Source organism: Nycticebus coucang, chromosome 18 (assembly GCF_027406575.1).
Source record: "Nycticebus coucang isolate mNycCou1 chromosome 18, mNycCou1.pri, whole genome shotgun sequence".
NCBI lineage: Eukaryota > Metazoa > Chordata > Mammalia > Primates > Lorisidae > Nycticebus > Nycticebus coucang.
The window spans coordinates 12,827,744-12,850,573 of record NC_069797.1 but is presented as its reverse complement, the minus strand read 5'-3'; the positions used below and the strand labels follow the sequence as shown (position 1 = coordinate 12,850,573).

General features: G+C 39.7%; 1 pseudogene; it reads right to left on the bottom strand.

The window, feature by feature from the left end:
- Positions 1 to 15,446: 15,446 nt before the first annotated feature.
- Positions 15,447 to 15,976, bottom strand: LOC128571014 (delta-sarcoglycan-like; annotated as a pseudogene).
- Between the last annotated feature and the right edge of the window lie 6,854 nt (positions 15,977 to 22,830).

Sequence of the window (22,830 nt, the reverse complement as noted above, 5' to 3'; positions counted from 1 at the left end):
TTAACAATGTTGGTTCTTCCCATCCATGAGCATGGTGTGTTCTTCCATTTGTTAACATCCTCTGCTATTTCCTTTCTGAGGATTTCATCATTTTCTTTATAGAGGTCCTTCACCTTCTTCATTAGGTATATTCCTAGGTATTTCATCTTCTTTGAAACTATGGTGAAGGGAGTTGTGTCCCCCACTGAATGTTTTTAATTGGCTTGTCAAAGATTAAATAACGGTAATTACCTGGATTCATCTCTTGGTTCTCTATTCTGTTCCAGACATCTACTTCTCTGTTTTTGTGCCAGTACCATGCTGTTTTGATCACTATCGATTTGTAGTATAGTCTGAGGTCTGGTAGTGTGATTCCTCCTGCTTTGTTTTTCTTTCTGAGTAATGTCTTGGCTATTCAAGGTTTTTTCTGATTCCATATAAAATGAAGTATTGTTTTTTCAAGATCTTTAAAGTATAACAGTGGAACTTGCATTAAAATTATGTATTGCTTTTGGTAGTATGGACATTTTAACAATGTTGATTCTACCCAGCCATGAGCATGGTATGTTTTTCCATTTTTTAACATTTTCAGCTATTTCTTTTCTTAGAGTTTCATAGTTCTCTTTATAGAGATCTTTCATGTCCTTTGTTAGATAAACCCCCAAATAGTTCATCTTCTTTGGCACTACTGTGAATGGGATAGAGTCTTCAACTGTTATTTCAGCTTGGCTATTGTTGGTATATATAAAGGCTACCGATTTATGAGTGTTGCTTTTTTAACCTGAGACGCTGCTGTATTCCTTGCTCACTTCTAAGAATTTTGTAGTAGAATCCCTGGTGTTTTCCAGATATACAGTATATCATCTACGAAGAGCAAAAGTTTGATCATTTCTGACCTATATGGATACCATTGATTGCCTGTTCTTCCCTAATTGTGGTGGCTAAAACTTCCATTACAATGTTAAAGAGCAGTGGAGACAATGGGCAGCCTTGTCTAGTTCCTGATCTGAGTGGAAATGATTTCAATTTAACTCCATTCAATATGATATTGGCTGTGGGTTTATTGTAGATAGCCTCTATCAGTTTAAGAAATGTCCCTTCTATACCAATTTTCTTAAGTGTTCTGATCATGAAGGGATGCTGGATATTATCAAAAGCTTTTTCTGCATCAACTGAGAGTATCATATGGTCTTTTTTTCTAATTTGTTTATGTGCTGAATTATACTTATAGATTTACAGATATTGAGACTCTGGGATAAAACCGACTTGGTCATGATGTATAATTTGTTTGATGTGTTGCTGGATTCTGTTAGGATCTTGTTGAATATTTTTGCATCTATATTCATTAGTGATATTGGTCTATAATTTTCTTTTCTTGTTGGGTAATTTCCTGGTTTGGGGATCAGGGTGATGTTTGCTTCATAGAATGTGTTGGATAGTCTTCCTTCTTTTTCTAACTTTTGGAACAGGATGATTAATATAGGCACTAATTCCTCTTTAAAGGTTTGGTAGAATTCTGATGTGAAACCGTCTGGTCCTGGGCTTTTCTATTTAGGGAGGTTTTGTATGGTTATGCTATTTCAGAAATTGATATGGGCCTGTTCAACATTTCAACTTGATTCTGTCTAAGTCTTGGAAGGTGACGTGCTTCCAAGTATTAGTCAATTTCCTTCAGTTTTTCAGAACCCCAGCACGACTCAATCCCATTAAGACATCCCCCAGGCATATCATAATTAAATTCACTAAAGTTAATATGATGGAGAAAATTCTCAAAGCAGCCAGACGTAACAAAGCCATTACCTACAAAGGGAAGAATATTGGAATGACTGCAGATCTCTCTGCTGAAACTTTTCAAGCCAGGAGAGGGTAGTCATTGACTTTTAATCTCCTAAAGCAAAATAACTTTCAACCCTGGATCCTGTATCCAGCTAAACTGAGTTTCATTATGATGGAGAAATTAAATACTTTAATGATATTCATATGTTGAAGAAATTTCCCATAACCAAACCAGCCCTTCAGGATCTTCTCAGACCCATTTTCCATAACAACCAACCCAATTCTCTACCACAAAAGTAAACTCACTCAGAAACTTCTGATCAAACTCCAACTTCCACAATGGCAAAAGGATTAAAAATGTCCACTGGACTTTCAAAAAACTCGATACCCAAAATTTAACCAGACTTATCAATATTCTACATTAATGTGAATGGCTTAAAGTGCCCTCTAAAGAGGCATAGATTAGCTGAGTGGATACAAAAACTCAGACCAGATATTTGTTGCATACAAGAGTCACATCTTACCTTAAAAGACAAATATAGAATCAGGGTGAATGGATGGTCATACATATTTCAGGCAAATGGTAATCAGAAAAAAGCAGGTGTTGCAATTTTATTTGCAGATACAATAGGTTTTAGCCAACAAAAGTAAGGAAGGATAAGAATGGTCGCTTCATATTTGTTAAGGGTAATACTCAATATGATGAGATTTCAATTATTAATATCTATGCACCCAATCAGAATGCCCCTCAATTTATAAGAGAAACTCTAACAGACATGAGCAACTTGATTTCCTCCAGCTCCATAATAGTCAGAAATTTCAACACTCTTTTGGCAGTGTTGGATTGATCCTCCAATAAGAAGCTGAGCAAAGAAATTTTAGATTTAAACCTAACCATCCAACATTTGGATTTAGCAGACATCTACAGAACATTTCAGCCCAACAAGACTGAATACACATACTCTCATAAGCCCACAGAACATACTCCAAAATCGACCACATCTTAGGTCACAAGTCTAACCTCAGTAAATTTAAAGGAATAGAAATTATTCCTTCCATCTTCTCGGACCACCATGGAATAAAAGTTGAGCTCAGTAACAACAGGAATCTGCATACTCATACAAAAACATGGAAGTTAAATAACCTTATGCTGAATAATAGCTGGGTCAGAGATGAGATTAAGAAGGAAATTGCCAAATTTTGGGAACAAAATGACAATGAAGACACGAATTATCAGAACTTCTGGGATACCACAGAGGCAGTCCTAAGAGGGAAATTTACAGCACTACAAGCCCTCCTCAAGAGAACGGAAAGAGAGGAAGTTAACAACTTAATGGGACATCTCAAGCAACTGAAAAAGGAAGAACATTCCAACCCCAAACAAAGTAGAAAATAAGAAATAACCAAAATTAGAACAGCTTTCTTGCATCTGGGCACCGTGAGTCTGGGGAGATAGAACTCCAGGCATCTCTGGCTGGTGGGACCTGCCTATCATCACCCCTGCGCGGATACAGGAAGTCAGCGAGAGACTTCTGGACCCCAAGAGGAGGACTAAAACAGTGGAAAACCGGCAAGTGGTCACATGTGTTCCATCAGTCTAAACCCGCCCGCAACTGTAAGTTCAGTAGCAGCGAGACTGCAAACGAGAAAGGCCTTACCTGTGAACTGCTTTGGTGTCTTTGGACTTGGCACTCAGTTGAACTGCCTTGGAGAGAGCCTGAGCGGGAGTGCGGAGAACTTTGGCCATTGTCTAAGGCCCCAGTCTGAGCCGCTGAGCCAGACAGAGCTAATGGTGTTTGGCGGTGGGTCACAGGGAGCCATTGTGAGCAATCTGCCCCGGCAAGCCCCGCCCTCAGGGTCGCAGAGCTAGAATTGGGTGGGAGCTGGTAACCCAGCGACCAAGTAGCCTAAGGGCGGGGTCTGGGCCGCCTTGTAGCCCTAACCCTCAGGGGCAGAGTGAGACCAGTTTTGGCACACTGGGTAAGTGGATAGCCACTTCAGCAGTGATTCCAGCAACAAGAACATTCCTGGGAAAGCTTCTGCTCAGCAAGTGAACAAGTTCAAAGTGCCTTTTAAGTGGGCTGAAGAGAGATTTAGAGTGTCTACCTGCTGGGGTTTGAGAAATCAGCACCCTCCAGTCATATCAGAACTGTGATTAACATCTCATACCCCAGAAGACCATGTGTTGCCCAGACAATATTCAATAACATATACATACTCCTTTGTTTTTGGTTGTGTTTTCTTTTTTTCTTTTTTTTCTTTTTTTGGTTTGGTTGTTTTTTTTGTTTATTTTGATGTTTTTGATGTTGTTTTGTTTTATAAGTTCAATCTTTTCCATACAGATCCTTTTTCTTTCTCAATTTTTCTAGTTTAATTATAATTTCCCATTGCTGTCTTTTTCAATAATTAGAACTTCATTTTTCCTAGTGTTTCTACTGCTATTATTTGGTTTTTCACCCAATTTTATCCCATAAAGTTTTCTGTTTGCTTGTTTTGGTTTGATTTATAGCATTTTTGTCTTTCCTCTCTACTGGGTGGAGGTGGCGTACTGTGTCTGATCAGGTTGGCAAAGAGCTCCTGACCTCAAGGGAACCACCCAACTAGGCACCCCCAGAAGGTGGGGGGTTTTTTAGGTTGTGTCAAAGTACCCTACTGTACACCTATATTGTTCTGTCTCCCTTTTTCTGTGCCTCTCTTCTTTTTGTCAATATTCCTTTTACCCACCCCCTCTCCTTTCTCTACTTTTCTTTTTTTTTCTTATCGCTCGGTCCTCCTTTCTTTCATCCCTTTTTTGCTCTTCAACCTTCTCACCCCTCTGGTTCTGTAACCCTTAGTCCACAGGCACGAGAACTTAAAGAGCAAGAGGAAGTAAAAGGAAAATTAGGGCAAGGAAACAGATAAAAGAAACCACTCATGAGGAAGAATCAGCAGAAAACTCCAGGCAACATGAAGAACCAGTCCAGAACAACCCCGCCAAGGGACCATGAGGTAGCTACTGCAGAAGATTCCACATATGAATAAATGCTAGGAATGAGAGAAAGGGAATTTAGAATATACATGTTGAAAGCAATGAAAGAAATGACGGAAACAATGAAGGAAACTGCTAATAAAGTGGAAAATAACCAAAAGGAAATCCAAAAACAGAATCAAATAAGAGATGAACGACATGAAGAATATAAAAAGGATATAGCAGAGCTGAAGGAACTGAAACAGTCAATTAGGGAACTTAAAGATGCAATGGAAAGTATCAGGAACAGGTTAGACCATACAGAAGAAAGAATTTCAGAGGTAGAAGACAAAGTTCTTGAGATAACTCAGATAGTAAAAGAGGCAGAAAAGAAGAGAGAAAGCAGAAGTATGGGACCTTATGAAGCGTTCCAACATATGAGTTATAGGAATCCCAGAAGGGGAAGAAGAATGCCCCAGAGGAGTGGAAGCCATACTAGAGAATATTATAAAAGAAAATTTCCCAAATATCACCAAAGATCCTGACACACTGCTTTCAGAGGGCTATCGGGCCCCAGGTCGCCTCAACTCTAACTGAGCTTCTCAAAGACACATTGTGATGAACCCGTTCAAAGTCAAGACAAAAGAAAAGATTCTGCAAGCTGCCAGGAGTAAGCACCAGTTGACCTACAGGGGCAAATCCATCAGAGTGACCGCAGACTTCTCTAATGAAACTTTCCAAGCAAGAAGACAATGGTCATCTACCTTTAATCAACTTAAACAGAACAATTTCCAGCCCAGAATTCTGTACCCTGCTAAGCTAAGCTTCAAAATTGACGGAGAAATCAAATCATTTACGGATATGCAAACACTGAGGAAATTCGCCACAACAAGACCACCTCTACAGGAAATATTTCAACCTGTTCTGCACACTGACCACCACAATGGATCAGCAGCAAAGTAAGAACTCAGAAATTAAAGGACAGAACCTAACCTCCACACTGATGCAAAAGATAAAACTAAGCAATGGACTCTCACAAAATAAGATGAATAGAATACTACCACACTTGTCAATTATCTCAATAAATGTTAATGGCTTGAATTCCCCACTGAAGAGACATAGATTGGTTGACTGGATTAAAAAACACAAGCCATCCATTTGCTGTCTGCAAGAAACACACCTGGCTTCAAAAGACAAATTAAAGCTCCGAGTCAAGGGTTGGAAGACAATTTCTCAGGCAAATGGAATTCAGAAGAAAAGAGGAGTTGCAATCTTATTTTCAGATACATGTGGATTTAAAGCAACTAAAGTCAAAAAAGACAAAGATGGTCACTTTATATTGGTCAAGGGAAAAATACAACAAGAAGACATTTCAATTCTACATATCTATGCAATGAATTTGAATGCTCCCAGATTCTTGAAACAGACCTTACTCAGTCTGAGCAATATGATATCTAATAATACCATAATAACAGGGGACTTTAACACTCCTCTTACAGAGCTGGACAGATCCTCTAAACAGAAATTAAACAAAGATATAAGAGATTTAAATGAGACCCTAGAACAACTGTGCTTGACAGACGCATATAGAATACTCCATCCCAAAGATAAAGAATATACATTCTTCTCATCACCCCATGGAACATTCTCCAAAATTGATCATATCCTGGGACACAAAACAAATATCAACAGAATCAAAAGAATTGAAATTTTACATTCTATCTTCTCAGACCATAAGGCACTAAAGGTGGAACTCAACACTAACAAAAATGCTCGACCTCACCCAAAGACATGGAAATCAAACAATCTTCTGTTGAATAACAGATGGGTGCAGGAAGAAATAAAACAGGAAATCATTAACTTCCTTGAGCATAACAACAACGAAGACGCAAGCTACCAAAACCTGTGGGATACTGCAAAAGCAGTTTTGAGAGGAAAATTCATCGCTTTAGATGCCTACATTCGAAAAACAGAAAGAGAGCACATCAACAATCTCACAAGAGATCTTATGGAATTGGAAAAAAGAAGAACAATCTAAACTCAGTAGAAGAAAAGAAATATCCAAAATCAAATCAGAGATCAATCACATTGAAAACAAAAGAATCATTCAGAAAATTAATGAAACAAGGAGTTGGTTCTTTGAAAAAATAAATAAAATAGATAAACCATTGGCCAGACTAAAGAGGAATAGAAAAGTAAAATCTCTAGTAACCTCAATCAGAAACGATAAAGGGGAAATAACAACTGATCCCACAGAGATACAAGAGATCATCTCTGAATACTACCAGAAACTCTATGCCCACAAATTTGACAATGTGAAGGAAATGGATCAATATTTGGAATCACACCCTCTCCCGAGACTTAGCCAGGAAGAAATAGAGCTCCTGAACAGACCAATTTCAAGCACTGAGATCAAAGAAACAATAAAAAATCTTCCAACCAAAAAATGCCCTGGTCCAGATGGCTTCACACCATAATTCTATCAAACCTTCAAGGAAGAGCTTATTCCTGTACTGCAGAAATTATTCCAAAAAATTGAGGAAGAAGGAATCTTCTCCAATACATTCTATGAAGCAAACATCACCCTGATACCAAAACCAGGAAAAGACCCAAACAAAAAGGAGAATTTCACACCAATCTCACTCCTGAATATAGATGCAAAAATCCTCAACAAAATCCTAGCCAATAGATTACAGCTTATCATCAAAAAAGTCATTCACCATGATCAAGTAGGCTTCATCCCAGGGATGCAAGGCTGGTTTAACATACGCAAGTCCATAAACGTTATCCACCATATTAACAGAGGCAAAAATAAAGATCACATGATCCTCTCAATAGATGCAGAAAAAGCATTTGATAAAATCCAGCATCCTTTTCTAATTAGAACACTGAAGAGTACAGGCATAGGTGGCACATTTCTAAAACTGATTGAAGCTATCTGTGACAAACCCACAGCCAATATTTTACTGAATGGAGTAAAACTCAAAGCTTTTCCTCTTAGAACTGGAACCAGACAAGGTTGTCCTCTGTCACCTTTACTATTGAATGTAGTGCTGTACAATTAGGCAAGACAAGGAAATAAAGGGAATCCAAATGGGAGCAGAGGAGGTCAAACTCTCCCTCTTTGCTGACGACATGATCTTATACTTAGAGAACCCCAAAGACTCAACCACAAGACTCCTAGAAGTCATCAAAAAATACAGTAATGTTTCAGGATATAAAATCAATGTCCACAAGTCAGTAGCCTTTGTATACACCAATAACAGTCGAGATGAGAAGCTAATTAAGGACACAACTCCCTTCACCATAGTCTCAAAGAAAATGAAATATCTAGGAATATACCTAACGAAGGAGGTGAAGGACCTCTATAAAGAAAACTATGAAATCCTCAGAAAGGAAATAGCAGAGGATATTAACAAATGAAAGAACATACCATGCTCATGGGTTAGAAGAATCAACATTGTTAAAATGTCTATACTTCCCAAAGCAATCTACCTATTCAATGCCATTCCTATCAAAATACCAATATCATACTTTCAAGATTTAGAAAAAATGATTCTGCGTTTTGTATGGAACTGGAAAAAAACCCATATAGCTAAGGCAGTTCTTAGTAACAAAAATAAAGCTGCGGGCATCAGCATACCAGATTTTAGTCTGTACTACAAAGCCATAGTGGTCAAGACAGCATGGTACTGGCACAAAAACAGAGACACAGACACTTGGAATCGAATTGAAAACCAAGAAATGAAACTAACATCTTACAACCACCTAATCTTCGATAAACCAAACAAGAACATACCTTGGGGGAAAGACTCCCTATTTTCAATAAATGGTGTTGGGAGAACTGGCTGTCTATATGTAAAAGACTGAAACTGGACCCACACCTTTCCCCACCCACAAAAATTGATTCAAGATGGATAAAGGACTTAAATTTAAGGCATGAAACAATAAAAGTCCTCCAAGAAAGCATAGGAAAAACACTGGAAGATATTGGCCTGGGGAAAGACTTCATGAAGAAGACTGCCATGGCAATTGCAACAACAACAAAAATAAACAAATGGGACTTCATTAAACTGAAAAGCTTCTGTACAGCTAAGGAGACAATAACCAAAGCAAAGAGACAACCTACACAATGGGAAAGGATATTTGCATATTTTCAATCAGACAAAAGCTTGATAACTAGGATCTATAGAGAACTCAAATTAATCCACATGAAAAAAGCCAACAATCCCATATATCAATGGGCAAGAGGCATGAATAGAACTTTCTCTAAAGATGACAGACAAATGGCTAACAAACACATGAAAAAATGTTCATCATCTCTATATATTAGAGAAATGCAAATCAAAACAACCCTGAGATAACATCTAGTCCCAGTGAGAATGGCCCACATCTCAAAATCTCAAAACTGCAGATGCTGGCATGAATGTGGAGAGAAGGGAACACTTTTACACTGCTGGTGGGACTGCAAACTAGTACAACCTTTTTGGAAGGAAGTATGGAGAAACCTCAAAGCACTCAAGCGAGACCTCCCATTTGATCCTGCAATCCCATTACTGGGCATCTACCCAGAAGGAAAAAAATCCTTTTATCATAAGGACACTTGTACTAGACTGTTTATTGCAGCTCAATTTACAATCGCCAAAATGTGGAAACAGCCTAAATGCCCACCAACCCAGGAATGGATTAACAAGCTGTGGTATATGTATACCATGGAATACTATTCAGCCATTAAAAAAAATGGAGACTTTACATCCTTCGTATTAACCTGGATGGAAGTGGAAGACATTATTCTTAGTAAAGCATCACAAGAATGGAGAAGCATGAATCCTATGTACTCAATTTTGATATGAGGACAATTAATGACAATTAAGGTTATGGGGGGGGGAAGCAGAAAGAGGGACGGAGGGAGGGGGGTGGGGCCTTGGTGTGTGTCACACTTTATGGGGGCAGGACATGATTGCAAGAGGGACTTTGCCTAACAGTTGCAATCGGTGTAACCTGGCTTATTGTACCCTAAATGAATCCCTAACAATAAAAAAAAAAAAGAAAAAAAAAGAAATAACCAAAATTAGAGCATAATTAAATGAAATTGAAAACAAAAGAATTATGCAACAGATCAATAAATCAAAAAGTTGGTTTTTTGAAAATGTCAATAAAATAGATAGACCTTTGGCCAACCTAATAAGGACATAAAAGAGTAAAATCTCTAATCTCATCAATCAGAAACAAAAAAGATGAAATAACAACAGACTCCTCAGAAATCAAAAAAATCCTTAATGAATATTACAAGAAATTGTATTCTCATAAATATGAAAATCTGAAGGAAATTGACCGATACTTGGAAGCACGTCACCTTTCAAGACTCAGCCAGAATCAAGTGGAAATGTTGAACAGGCCCATATCAAGTTTGGAAACAGCATCAACCATACAAAACCTCCCTAAAAAGAAAAGCCCAGTACCAGATGGTTTCACATTAGAATTCTACCAAACTTTTAAAGAGGAATTAGTACCTATATTACTCAACCTGTTCCAAAAGGTAGAAAAAGAAGGAAGACTACCTAACACGTTCTATGAAGCAAACATCACCCTGATCCCCAAACCAGGAAAAGACCCAACAAGAAAAGAAAATTATAGACCAATATCACTAATGAATATAGATGCAAAAATATTCAACAAGATCCTAACAAACAGAATCCAGCAACACATCAAACAAATTATACATCATGACCAAGTCAGTTTTATCCCAGGGTCTCAAGGCTGGTTCAATATACGTAAATCTATAAATGTAATCCAGCACATAAACAAATTAAAAAACAAAGATCATATGATTCTCTCAATCGATGCAGAAAAAGCTTTTGATAATATACAGCGTCCCTTCATGATAAGAACACTTAAGAAAATCAGTATAGAAGGGACATTTCTTAAACTGATAGAGACCATCTACAGCAAACCCACAGCCAATATCATATTGAATGGAGTTAAACTGGAATCATTTCCACTCAGATCAGGAACCACACAAGGCTGCCCATTGTCTCCATTGCTTTTTAACATTGTAATGGAAGTTTTAGCCACAGTAATTAGGGAAGAAAAGACGATCAAGGGTATCCATATAGGGTCAGAAGAGATCAAATTTAGCTCTTCGCAGATGATATGATTGTATATCTGGAAAACACTAGAGACTCTACTACAAAACTCTTAGAAGTGATCAAGGAATACAGCAGTGTCTCAGGTTACAAAATCAACATTCGTAAATTGGTAGCCTTTATATATACCAACAATAGTCAAGTTGAAAAAACAATAAAGGACTCTATCCCATTCACAGTAGTGCCAAAGAAGATGAAATACTTGGGAGTTTATCTAACAAAGGATGTGAAAGATCTATATAAAGAGAACTATGAAACTCTAAGAAAAGAGATAGCTCAGAATGTTAACAAATGGAAAAATATACCATTCTCATGGTTGGGAAGAATCAACATTGTTAAAATGTCCATACTACCCAAAGCAATATATAATTTCAGCGCAATCCCCATTAAAGCTTTACTATCATACTTTAAAGATCTTGAAAAAACAATACTTCATTTTATATGGAATCAGAAAAAACCTCGAATAGCCAAGACATTACTCAAAAATAAAACAAAGCAGGAGAAATCATGCTACCAGACCTCAGACTATACTACAAATCAATAGTGATCAAAACAGTATGGTACTGGCACAAAAACAGAGAAGTAGATGTCTGGAACAGAATAGAGAACCAAGAGATGAATCCAGGTAATTACCGTTATTTAATCTTTGACAAGCCAATTAAAAACATTCAGTGGGGAAAAGATTCCCTATTTAACAAATGGTGCTGTGTGAACTGGCTGGCAACCTGTAGAAGACTGAAACTGGACCCACACCTCTCACCATTAACCAAGATAGACTCTCACTGGATTAAAGATTTAAACCTAAGACATGAAACTATAAAAATACCAGAAGAGAGTGCAGGGGAAACCCTTGAAGAAATTGGATTGGGCGAGTTTTTTATGAGAAGGACCCCCCGGGCAATTGAAGCTGTTTCAAAAATACACTATTGGGACTTAATCAAACTAAAAAGCTTCTGCACAGCCAAGAACACAGTAAGTAAAGCAAGCAAACAGCTCTCAGAATGGGAAAAGATATTTGCAGGTTATGTCTCCAACAAAAGTTTAATAACCAGAATCCACAGAGAACTCAAACGCATTAGCAAGAAAAGAAGAAGGGATCCCGTCGCAGGCTGGGCAAGGGACTTGAAGAGAAACTTCTCTGAAGAAGACAGGCACGTGGCCTTCAGACATATGAAAAAATGCTCATCATCTTTAATCATCAGAGAAATGCAAATCAGAACTACTTTGAGATATCATCTAACTCCAGTGAGACTAGCCTACATCACAAAATCCCAAGACCAGAGATAATTGGCGTGGATGTGGAGAAAAGGGAACACTTTTGCACTGCTGGTGGGAATGCAAATTAATACATTCCTTTTGGAAAGAGATATGGAGAACACTTAGAGATCTAAAAATAGATCTGCCATTCAATCCTGTAATCCCTCTACTGGGCATATACCCAGAAGACCAAAAATCACATCATAATGAAGATATTTGTATCAGAATATTTATTGCAGCCCAATTCATAATTGCTAAGTCATGGAAAAAGCCCAAGTGCCCATCGATCCACAAATGGATTAATAAATTGTGGTATATGTACACCATGGAATATTATGCAGCCTTAAAAAAAGATGGAGACTTTACCTCTTTCATGTTTACATGGATGGAGCTGGAACATATTCTTCTTAGTAAAGTGTCTCAAGAATGGAAGAAAAAGTACCCAATGTACTCACCCTTATTATGAAACTAAAGTAGGACCTCCACATGAAAGCTATAATCCGGAACATACTCCAAAATTAGTTACAACCTAAGAATAGGGAGAAGGGGTAAAGGGAGGGGAGGGAGGGGGGAGGTAGGTGGAGGGAGGGGGATTAATGGGATTACACCTGTGGTGCATCTTACAAGGGTATATGTGAATCCTAGTAAATGTGGAATGTAGAGGTCTTAGCAAAATAACTAAGAAATGCCACGAAAGCTATGTTAACTAGTGTGATGAAAATGTGTCAAACGGTCTACGAACCAAGTATATGGTGCCCCATGATCATACTAATGTACACAGCTATGATTTAATAAAAAAAATAAATTATAAAATAATAATAATAAAAAAAAAAAGATTACCTCAGCAGCTGGCTCCTCCATACAAACTACAGTGAAGGTAACCACTTCACAGCTAAATATAGACAGTCTGCCAATCCTGAATTCCCCTCTTCCCAAATGCTGTGTAAGTGTTGGAAGCTCCAAGATGACAGACTAGAGACCTCTCCTCCTTAGCTACTCTCAGTAAAGCCAGGGAGAGGAATTTCCATCCTGCTCCATGTCAACCATCCCACCAGAAACAACACTGCCATAGTACAGCGAGACACCAGGAGCCAAAAGAGAATAAGACAGGTGGGGGAGCTGCACAGAAAGCAGGTATGAGGGAGCACTGTGACCCAGGAATAGAACCCACACATGGAATCCCTGGGGAAATTAAGTCCACAGGAGATTATCCTCCACCCACCCACCCGCCACAGCACCCTGTAGGGGTGGGCTGGGACTGCACTGAACTCTAGGTGGGCCTGTCCCTCTAGTCATAGGGAGTGGGCATGAAATGAGCAGGAACTGATGTCCCACAGGACTCTCATCTGCAGAGGGCTGGAGAGAGTATACTCTGCTTCTCTGGGATGGACCCAGAGGTTCGAGCTCAGAAACTCACAGAAGCACTATCTTGTGGGGTTTGGATGTGGAGCTTGCTCAGTGGGAGGCCTGGCTGCCAGGTATCCCACCACCCTGGGAGAGCTGCAGGAGAGGAGAGGAGAGTGCTAAAACCCAGAGGTGCCCAGTTTGGAACAGCCTCCCAGGGTTTAAGCCCAGACCTGTTTTGACTCTCCCTACTGGGCTCAGCCAGCCACCCCTGGGCTGCCTGCCACGGAGACACAGGCTAATGTGGGGAGATCCTGACTGCCACACAGACCTACTGTGCTCTCTGGGAACTGACTGGATAACTGAGGCATGTCACCTGGAAAGTCTGGCATAAGCTTCAGGACTTTGGCACCCCTGCACTTGCAGGAATTCAACTCTCATGCAGCAACCACATCCAGACTAAAATAAAAAATATCAGAAAAACAAGACCCAGTGTCTATGGCAACTAGCTAGTAACTTCCTGCCCCTACCACATCCAGAAGAAAATGTAGGTTTTGTTTCTATGTTTGGTTTTTAGTTTGTTTTTAAACCCAAGAGTGCCAACTAGTGTCTTTTTAAAAGAAGTTTTTATTTCTTTTTTTCCCCCCTAGTCCTGGAGTTCCTGGCATCCATACACATACACACACACACACATATATTAATTTTTGTTGTTCTCATGATTTTTTTTGGGGGGGGGCGGTGGTTACCTTTCTATTTTTCTCATCTTTTTCTCATAACTTCCTTAGACAACCAAGATCTCTTTTTTTTAAATTTTGCTTTGCTTTTTTAGACAGTCTCACTGTAGGGCTGAGGCTGGAATGCTGTAGCAGTGGCTTGGCTCACAACAGCCTTGAACCCCTGGGTCTGAGTGACCCTGCTGCTTCAGTCTCCTGAGTAGTTGGGACAGCAAGTCCCCACCACAGAAGCATGGTTGCTTGTTTTTATATTTGGTGGAGGGAGGGTCTCACTCTTGCTCAGGCAGATATCAAGCACATAACCTTAGGTGATCCTCCACCATGTCCTGCCACAGAGCTGGGATTGATGGTGTGGGTTACCATACCAAGCATCTTTTTTTCTTTCATTTTTTAAAATTTATTATTATTTTTTATTAAATCATAATTTTGTACATTGATGCATTTATGGGGTTCAGGATACTGCTTTGATATACAATGTGAAATGCTTACACTGAACTAACACATCCATCACGTGGTATATGGGGCTGGTGCCCTACTCCTTTGAGCCACAGGCACCACCCTCTTTTTGTTTTCTTGATGAAGGCTTCCAATGCTTTAAATTTCCCTCTTAGGACTGCCTTTGCAGTGTCTCACAGGTTTTGATAATCTGTGTCTTTGTTATCATTTTATTCCAAAAATTTGGTGATTTCCTTCTTAATCTCATCTTTGACCCAGCTATCATTCAGCCTAAGATTATTTAGCTTCTATGACTTTGTTTGAGTATGAAGATTCCTGTTGCTGTTGAATTCAACTTTTATTCCATGGTGGTCCGAGAAGCCACAAGCAATAATTTCTACACTTGTGTCCTAGGATATGATCTATTTTGGAGGATGGCCAGTGGGCTGATGAGAAGAATGTATACTCAGTTTCATTAGGATGAAATGTTCTTTTTTTTTTTTTTTTATAAACAACAGAAATTTATTTCTCACAGTTCTGGAGGCTGGAAGCCTGAGATCAGGTACCAGCCTCGCTGCTTCCAATGACGGGCTCTCCCTGCAGACTGCTGACTTCTCCTTCCAGGCTCCCATGGCAGTTTGAGCTCCAGTCTCTTCACCCCCTTATAAGGGCACTAGTTCCATTCACCAGGGCTCCATTCTCATCATTTAATTACCCCTCAAAAGCCCCACCTCCTAATACCTTGCAATTTAATATGAATTTTGGGAGGACACAAACATTCAGTCCATAATACCATTTCACCTTTCCTCTAAGATGTACATAGTAGCATCAACCCCATGAAATGATTAAAACTTCCTTACCTAAAACTCGCAATCTTTCAGCTCCTGCTACTACTTCATTATCATCTGCAGAGAAGAGCAATTTTCCAGAAACGGTTTTTACCTCAAACTTTTTGCCATAAGCCTCTACTGCTTTTGGACCTGTTATTAGCTGAGTTAGCACTTTAGTCTGGTCATTGAGAATGTTCACAGTAACATTTCTGGCAGATTTGAAGTATAGGGCATTACCTGGTCGGGACTGGATTTCTTTGGCATAGAGAGGTTGTAAGAATTCTGAATTTCCTTCTAGTTTTAGACCTTTTCCTGTGATCCTCAAGTTTCCCATTCCATCAATTGTGAAGTTCATGACTTTGAGAATCCAGATGGTCATGGCCAGGTTCACCAGTATTAAAATCATGAGGAGTGGACAAAGAAATACAAGCATCTTTTTCGCCAGCCGTAAATCCCCACTTTGTATACTTGTGGCCCCTCAGAGCTGGTCATGGCGCTCGGGTGGTGTGTGTACTGTTCCTGAGGCATACTTTTCCAACACTTTTCATGACCACCCTTCTCAAAAAAGGGGGGGAATATATCCTGGTGGTTATGAGAAGTTCTTGAATATGTTTGTTATTTTTATGCATTTCTTCTTTTCTGAATGATCTATTTATATATTTTTTTCCTACTTCACCATTGGGTTGTTCCGAGTATTTCTGATGATGTCATGTTAATAAAATAATAAGGATTTAAGTTTCACATCCCACAAAGCCTCCTTCTTATTTACTCCTGACTTCCAAACCATCATGGAGTCTCCCCGACTTTGCCTCTGCAGAACTGAAGGGCATAGCAGGAAGAGGGCAAAATTGAAGCTGAGTGCCAAACACCATGTCTTCCACTAGATTAATTTACCCTGTGAACTGTTTCAGTGTTCTTAGACTTGGCACTCAGTTGAACTGCCTTGGGGAGAGCTTGAGCAGGAGTGTGGAAAACTTTGGGCATTGTCTGGAGCCCCAGACTGAGCCACTGAGCTGGGCGCAGGAAGCCATTCAGGATGAAATGTTCTTTAGAGGTCTGTAAAGTCCATTTGTTCTAGGGTCAGGTTTAAATCTAATATTTCATTGTTTAGTTACTTCTTGGAGGATCTATCCAAAACTGTCAAAGGGGTGTTAAAATCTCCAACTATCATAGTGCAGGAAGATATCAAGTTGTTCATATCCATTTAGGGTTTGCTTTATAAACTGAGGAGCATTCTGATAGGGTGCATAAATGTTAATTATTGAAATTTCTTCATGTTGGGTGTTTCCCTTGACAAATATGTACTGACCTTCCTTATCTTTCTTTATCTTTGTTGGTTTAAAGCCAATCGTATCTGCTATTAAAATTGGAACCTCTGATTTTTTCTGGTTCCCGTTTGACTGTATTATAGAAGTCCATCCCTTCATCCTGAGTCTATTTTTATCCTTTAAGGTAAGATGAGATTCTTGTATACAGCAGATATCCAGCCTGATTTTATGTATCCATTCAGCCAGCCTGTGCCTGTTTAGAGGACAATTTAAACCATTCACATTGAGAGAATTGATAAGCCTGGTTGTGTTTGGGGTGTCATGGTTTTCGGATGTCCAGTGGACATTTTTAATCCTTTCACCACTGTGGAAGTTGGGTTTTGTTCTAAAATTTCTGGGGGAGTTTACTTTGGACATAGAGCATTGCACTGGTCATTGTGGAGGACGGATCTGAGAATATCCTGAAGAGCTAGTTTAGTTATGGCAAATTTCTTCAACATGTGTATGTCATTAAAGTATTTGATTTCTCCATCACAAATGAAACTCAGTTTAGCTGGATACAGGATCCTGGGCTGGAAGTTGTTTTGTTTTAGGAGATTGAAGGTCAATGACCATCCTCTCTGGCTTGAAATGTTTCAACTGAAAGATCTGCAATGCTTCTGATACTTCTGCATTTGTAGGTGATGCTTTTCTTACATCTGGCTACTAGCAGAATTTTCTCCATCTTAACTTTGGCAAAGTTAATCACAACACGTCTAGGAGATGCTTCATTTGAATTGAGTCTCACTGGGGTTCTGAAACTGTCTACTACCTGAAGTTCTGTATCTCTTGAAATGCTTGGGAAATACTCCTCCAAAATCTCTTGGAGTATAGCATCTGTACCTTTAGGACCATCCTGTTCTCCTTCAGGAATTCCTATAAAACAAATGTTTGATCTTTTTGAGTGATCCCACAACTCTCTCAGGGAATGATCAGTTTTTGCTCTCCATTTATCTACCTCTTTGAGTGTTTGGGAACATTCAAAAGCTTTGTCTTCAGTTTCAGAGATCCTTTCTTCTGCCTGGTTGACTCTATTACTGAGGGATTCTACTGTATTTCAGAGCTCCTCAAGTAACTTTTTTTTTTTTTGCAGTTTTTTTTGGCTGGGGCCGGGTTTGAACCTGTCACCTGTGGTATATGGGACCAGCGCCCTATTCCTTTGAGCCACAGGCACTGCCCTCCTCAAGTAACTTTTTTGTTTCCTTGAGCTCTATTATCTCTTTTCTCATTATGTCCATATCTTTGGTGACTTTGTCTTTGAATTCATTAATTTCTTGAGACAACTTTTGAGCTACTCTTTGAAATTCAATTTCTCTCTTTTCTTCCATTCTATTTCTCTTATTTGCCATTCATATTCTGAATTTGATTTCTGACATTGCAACCATTTATCTACGCATGGCATCTTTAGTTGTATCTCCTTTGTCATTTCTTGGGAGGGTTGATCTACTCTGGTTATTCATGTTGCCAGAGTTCTTCTGTTGGGTCCACACCATGTTTGTTTTCTGCCATTTGGTTATTAGAACTGGTAGGGTGAGATTGAATTGGGGTTCCCAGATAGTAGAGATAGCCCCTTACCAAAGCACTTGGCTTTGGAATTGTGGCTTATCTCCTACAACCTTACAAAGGCCCCTTTCACAGTTTTGGCTGGAGACTCTGAGGACCTACTTGGTGATATAGTGCAAGCTAGCTCTGTTTTGATATCAGCCAACTTCTACCCTATCCTAAGAAGCCATGGTATTAGGTTTAAATCTTGGCTGTTAAGAGAAACAAATGGCTGTGACACCCAGCCCCCACCCTTCAGTTCTTTTCCACTCTAGAACTTCAAAAGTCAACCTCAAAATGTCCCCAGGTGGATAGCCCCAGACACAAGTTCCAATTAAATTATCTCAGGCAGTGCAAACACTGCTCAACAGAGAGGGATTCAAGGGTCTCCAACAGCACAATTGGAACCAGGGATCCACGCCTCCACCTGCCAGACTCAGTCCACACTGTTGTCCACTTCTCTGCTCCCACGCCCAGTTGGAGCCAGGGACCACACTCCCACCCACTGGTCCCAGTCCACACCCAGAAAGCTTCTGCTTGCCAGACCAGTTGGAGTCAGGGGACCATGCCCCCACCTGCCAGTCTCAGTCCACCACATGGCAAGCCTCTGTTCACAGGCTCTGTTGGAATCAGGGCACCACACCTCACCCACAGGTCTCAGTCCTCACCCAGATAGCCTCTGCTCACTGCCACACTGGAGACAGGGGACTACACCTTTGCCCTCAGGTCTTGGTTCACACCCAGCAAACCACTGCTCAAGGGTTCTGTTGGAGTCAGGGGACCACGCCCTTGCCCTCAGGTCTTAGTCCACGCCTGGCAAGCCTCTGCTTGCAGGCCCAGCATGGGCTGGGGACCAGCCCTGCCTCTCAAACTCAGTCCACACAGGGCAACCACTATCCCACTGTGGGTGCCATCAAAGCTGCGGGTTCTGCACTGCATCCCACCAGACACAACCTGAACACACAACACCACCACTGGCGGGGCATAGTCAATTCCTTCTCCCACCAAGTGTCCCTTTCTTTCTACCCCTTCTTCCTTCCTTATTAGTTACAGATTCCTTCCTGATGGTTGGCGGTCCACACTATGCCCAGATCTCTTAGGGAAAGACCAAACACTCTGCACTCTGGAGGGGGTAGAACTTCAGACCACCATGCAAGGGGGGAAGGGTGGACTGAGAGTTTGGACTTGTAGGGGAAGTATCTGTTCAATTTTATGCCTAGCGGGGTGATGTCTACGTTCCTAAGTGGGACCTCCCTGGAGAAAGAGACCTAGTGTTTAGCAGCTCTCTCCAGCGAGGTAAAATGAGGTCTTTTGTTCCCTTCTCTCTCGTAGCTAGCCTGCAGTGGGCCTCCTGCTTGGGGGAGGGGTCTCCTGTCCTCTAGATAACAGGCTTTGTACCTGTAATTTGTTTTCTTGAAGGCTCTTCCTTGGAGTTACAGCTTGCTGAACTTCTTTCTTGGCTTAGCTCCCTACCTATGGCTTCATAGAGTCCAATTCTGTCCAGTTTTTCTCCCTCTGGTCAGGAGCCTCTGCTGAGGGTTGCTACCAGTTGGCCCTTTTTCTGCCTTGTTCTCTCTTTTTTATTATTATATTTTTCTTTCTCTTTCTTGCTTTTTTCTTTTCATTACCTTTTGTCCCTATGCCAAAACCTCATTTCAACATGAAGGACTAGAGATGGGGAAGATTATAGATAAGGAAGAAGTAAGAAAGTAAGTAGAGGTGGGTTGGTGCCTGTGGCTCAAAAAAGTAGGGCACCAGCCCCATATGCCAGAGGTGGCAGGTTCAAACCCAGCCCCGACCAAAAACTGCAAAAAAAAAAAAAAAAGAAAGAAAGTAGAGGAAATAAACAAGAAGAAACCACACATGAAAAGAAACCAACAAAAATATTCTGACAACATAGAAAATCAGAGCAGATAACCCCCCTCCTGAGGGGGATTATGATGCAGTTACCATTGATAATTCCATCTACAAGGAAATCATAGAACTGACAGAAAGGGAATTTAGAATATGGATGGTAAAAACAATGAAGGGCATTGAAGGGAAAGTAGAAAACCATCAAAAGGAAATCCAAAAATTGACTTGATAAATGAAAGAAAAACATGATGAAATTAGAAAAGATATAATGGAGCTTAAAGAATAGAAAGAGCCATTCTGGGAATTTCAAAATTCAGTAGAAAGTTTCAATAACATATTAAATCATGGAGAAGAAAGAATCTCAGAGCTTGAAGACAAGGCTCTTGAGCTAACTCACTTGAAGAGACAGAAGAGAGTAAAAGCAGAGCAATCTCTTAGAGAATTGGGGGACTACACAAAGCATACAAATGTAAGAATTATAGGTATTCCTGAAAGAGAAGAGAGAACTAAAGGGAGGAAAGCCCTAATGGAAGCCATCATAACTGAAAATTTCCCAATCATCACCACAGATTCAGACACACTCCTTTTAGATGGATATCAAACCCTGGTTCATCTTATTTCAAACAGAGCATCTCCCAGACACATAGTAATGAACCTGGCCAAAAAATTCTATAGGAATCCAGGAGTAAACACCAAGTGACCTACAGGGTAAATCCATAAAGTGACAGTGAATTTCTGGGCTGAAACTTTACATGCCAGAGGAGATTAGGCTTGCACTTCAACATACTCAAACAAAACAACTTCCAGCCTAGGATGCTATACCCTTCTAAAATAAGTTTTATATTTGATGGAGAAGTAAAATCTTTTACAGACAATCATTAAGGAAATTTTCCACTACAATATCAGCACTGCAGGGAGTACTCAGACTCATACTACATATAAACCATTACAATGGACCATCAGCAAAGTAAAGTTAATCAGAAACTAAAGGTCAAAGCCTAGCTTCCACAATGGCCCAAGTGATAGAACTAGGCAACAGACCTACCCAAAATAAGATAACAGACCTGCATCATATTTATCAATTATTTCAATAAATGTCAATGGCCTGAATTCCCCACTAAAAAACCACAGGCTGAATGACTAGTATAAAAGCACAAGTCAACTATATGCTGTTTTCAGGAAACACATCAACTGCCAATGACAAAACAAGATTCAAGGTGAAGGTTGGAAAACAGTATTTCAGGCAAACAAAAATCAGAATAAAGCACAAGTTGCAAATCTATTTGCTGATATAATCAGCTTTAAAGCAACAAAAGTAAAGAAGGACAAAGATGAACACTATATACGGGTCAAGGGAACAATACAACAAGATATTTCAATCCCAAATATTTATGCACCAAATTTTTAAGTGGTCCTACATTTATAAAATGAACCTTAACTGATCTGAACAATAAGTTATCCTACAACAGAACATCAACTGCACCATTCGTCATTGCCAGTTACCTACATTTCAGAATACTTCCCACCTGCCAACTGCCAATGAAACTAAAAAAACATGTCATTGGTAAATCAGATAAACATTACACACAGTGAACACACTTAAGCCTGGGATGGATTAACATGGATTGATGACTGAACATGGGATGTTATACAAAAAGGACCTTCTGTGCATAAAAAGACACAATCATAGTGCAAATTGCTCTACTCTCCCACCCCAGGTAATGGGTTGATTACCCTTTAGACAGCCTACTGGAGGGGAAACAAAACCATGTCAAGAGAACTACAGCTTATACTTCACTTTTTGGAGCTGGATGGCTATGCAGTGCACACTTGTGGCCATACTTCCCCCACAATTGGACTGGGCAATAGACCATGCATAGGATGGCCTTTCCTGCCAGGAATACATGAAACTCAGCCTATGGTACTAAATAATATAAAGGCCTTGAGAGCTCATTTCCCTAAGTCTTTGACTTGTCAGAATGGCCCCTAAGTATCCTGAATTTACAACCAAAGTACTGAACCATACAAAAACTGCTGTGTAGCAAGAAACTAGCCAAATTTAAAAAATAGTTATACAAAACAGAATGGCTCTGGAAACACTCACCACAGCTCGGTAGAATCTTCACCCTAATAGGAACCACCTGTTGTGCATATACATGTTCCAAGTGAAAAAGATAATGTTACTGATGCTTTATATTAAGATGCTCAGATCAATAACTTAAAATAATTAGGGGTCTTTATTCTTTTTCTAAATGGTTACATCTTTTGCCTATGCATTGGAACTATATTTTACTAATTAACATAGTAGTCAAATTTAATACTTAATTTTGTTGCTATTGCCTATATTATAGACTGGGTTACTACCAAAAATATATAAGTCAACATAAAAATCATAGCTATAATGTCCCTTCATTTCCCCTTCAGCAATATTACAAAAGTATGGGCTAAAAGATCTGGGAAATCTGATAGACCGAAGAAAAAATACAAGCTCCCCAGCATAAAAAGAGAAAGCTAGAAAGTGTATTGCACCATATCAAATTCTTTCATTCCGAAGTTCCTCACACCCCAACTATGCCCATTTTAGCAGAAAGTAATCAGATTGATTGACATCATGATTGCCAAAGACTGAAGCATGCGTAAAGAGACAACCCCACCCACATGACATCTACTACATTGTAA